The sequence below is a fragment of the Anastrepha ludens genome, chromosome X, assembly GCF_028408465.1.
Source record: "Anastrepha ludens isolate Willacy chromosome X, idAnaLude1.1, whole genome shotgun sequence".
Classification (NCBI taxonomy): Eukaryota; Metazoa; Arthropoda; class Insecta; order Diptera; family Tephritidae; genus Anastrepha; species Anastrepha ludens.
The window spans coordinates 3,922,720-3,926,014 of NC_071503.1; positions in this window are offsets into that span (position 1 = coordinate 3,922,720).

Here is a 3,295-nt window from a genome sequence, read left to right on the forward strand (position 1 = left end):
ATGCGGCGTCCCACGCGTCCATTCGTTCCCGGACCATGAGGTCGATAGGTATCTGACCGCTGATCACGAAAATTGCAGCGCATGAGACAGTGCGGTAGGCTGAGGCAGCTCTGAGTGCCGCTGCTCGGTGCACAGCCTCCAGAGCTTTGCGCTTGGCTTTGCAATTTAGCACAATTCCCCATACTTCGCTGCTGTTCAGGAGAATTGAGCTTGTGGCCGCCATAATTAGCTTTCTTTTACTCTGTGTTGGCCCACCGATGTTTGCCATTAATCTACTTAGCATACCCGTGACCTTTGCTGCTTTGGTAGCCACATGCCGTATCTGGGCCCAGAAAGTAAGCCTTCAGTCAAGTTGAATACCTAAGTATTTGACTACTTTTTGGGTTACTCAGGACGTGTCGCCTATTTGCATGCTGACCTCGAGTGGCATGTGACCTCGTGTCATAAGGATGACTTCGGTTTTATGTTTGGCGAGTTCCAGGCCTTGGTCTTCAAGCCAAGCGTCCCTATCATGACTTGATTCAGCTTCCTTCTAGCGTCCTCATTGTCCCGAGCTGGTATGACCGCCGCTATATCGTCCGCGTATCCCACTAGGTATGTATCTTCTGGCATTTCAATGCTCAATGTCTCATCGTAGCTCAGATTCCAGAGATGGGGGGCCGAGAATAGATCTTTGAGCTGCGCCAAACGTTATTGCTTTTGTTTTCTGACCATCTGGTGTGTCGTACAGCAGCTCGCACTCGCTCAAGTAGCAGTGGAAAACCCTTATCAGGTATGCAGGTATTCGAAACTTTTCTCGTAGTGCCTCTATAATGTCTGTCCATCGTAGGCTGTTAAAGGCATTTTTGTACACCAAGCGTAGCCAAGACGGTGATGCGATTCGGGTAGTGCCGTCTGCTTTGAGCGCTACTTACTACTATTGCGTCAAAGGTTGATTTTCCGCGGAGGAAACCGTATTGCCTTGCTGCCAATCCTCCTGCTCTCTCAACAGACTCTGCAAGTCTACGCTGTATGAGTTTCTCAAACAATTTCCCCGCGCTGTCCGGATGCTGACTGTTGCGCTGGGTCACCCTTACCCTTACTGATCAACAACAGTTTCTGTATTTTCCACAGATTGCAGGTAATAACTGCACTATTGCCCCCAAAACAGGTTTTTTTTGGAATATCACGGAAACCGTTCTTTAAAAAACAAAAAAAAATCCGTTTTGGTTTCAGCGGCCTCAAATTAGTCTAGAAAACTCTTTTTGGTCGAGGACCCTTTTTGAAAGTGAAAATTCGTTAACTAGTGTTATTAACTTTAACTAACCCTTATTTATTAGGAGACCTAAACACAAAATAATTTACTCATAAATAAAATTCTAGCATATACAGCTATTAAAATCAAAGCAAATTCACCACTTCTATATATAATATTAAATCCAGAAACTAATTCAGATTCACCTTCAGCAAAATCAAAAGGTGTTCGATTAGTTTAAGCTAAACAAATATAAAACCAAACAAGTCTAACTGGAAATATAGTAACTACAAATCAAATATAACTCTGATAGCAAAAAAATCTAAAATATTATTACATCCAATTAGAAAAACAAAAGATACTAAAACTAAGCTATTCTAACTTCATAAGAAATAGTCTGAGCAGCAGCCCGTAACGCTCCTAATAAAGCATAGTTAGATTTATAAGAAGATCAACCAGCAACTATAACAGCAAAAACCCCCAATCTAGTACAACACAAAAAAAAAAATAAAATACCTAAATGAAAAGAAAATAACTTTACAAATAAAGGAATACTAAATCAAACAATTAAAGAAATAGATAATGAAAAAATAGTAAATAACTTAATTGCATCACAAAAGGGCTGAGGAGTTCCTATTAAACCAACTTTATTACGACCCTTACGAATCTGAATATTATATAACCTAATACTTTACGTTCCAAAAGAGTTAAAAAAGCTACTTTCACTAAAACACAAATTACCAAAATTGATCTACCAACAAAAGATAAAATTATTTCCATAAAAATCAAGTACTATTTGTAGTATAAACTACATAAATAAATTCTAAATTTATTGCACTAATTTGCCAAAATTGTTTATTTATATTAATAATATTCTATTATTAAAATATAATTATTTTAATATTTGGTTCTTTCGTACTAAAATATTATAATTTATTAAAGATAGAAACCAACCTGGCTTACGCCGGTCTGAACTCAGATCATGTAACGATTTAAAAGTTGAATAGACTTAACTTTGAACGGCTACACCCAAAAGTAAACCTTAATCCAACATCGAGGTCTCAAACTTTTTTGTCGATATGAACTCTCAAAAAAAAAATTACGCTGTTATCCCTAAAGTAACTTAATCTTATAATGATTATTAGTAGATCAATAATTCATAAATTAATGATTTTAAAAAATTAAAAGTTCATTAAATTTTAACATCACCCCAACAAAATAATTAATATTAAAAAAATAAAATAAATCAAAAAAATGTAGTTAGTATTAATTATAAAGAGTTATAGGGTATTCTCGTCTTTTAATAAAATTTTAGCTTTTTAACTAAAATATAAAATTCTATTATACAATAAATTTATATGAAAGAGCTTATACTTCGTCCAACCGTTCATACCAGCCTTTAATTAAAAGACTAATGATAATGTTACCTTTGCACAGCCAGAATACTGCGGCCATTTAAAATTATTCAGTGGGCAAGTGAGACTTAAAATATAGGTAATTCGAAAAGACATGTTTTTGCTAAACAGGCGAGCATAAATACAATTTGCCGAGTTCTTTATATAAACTTCTCAATATTAAATATTTTAACAATATTTTAAATATACTAATTTAATCATTATTACCTTTTATTCAAAATTAATAAAAAAAAATTTATAGATTCAATGAAAACAAAATTAAATAATATAAATTATAAAATAATTTGCAACAAACTTGTAAATGATTGCTTCTATGCATACATTTTAAATCAATTATTCAATAATTTTAATATTTTATTTTAAAGCTTATCCCTTAAAATATTCAAATTAATAAATTTTTAAATTTAAAAAATAAATTAAAAATTAAGAATTTATAAATTAAATTTATTTCTAAAAACGCTAGATACCTTTATTAACGAATAACATTTCATTTCTAATAATTTATTTAAAATAATTTGAATACATTAACTTTAATAAATTATTAACTCTTATGAAATCGAGATTAATAAATAATTATTAAATATTTGATCAACCCTGATACACAAGGTAGGTAGGTAAGATGGCAAGAGTACCCCAGGTACGCTAC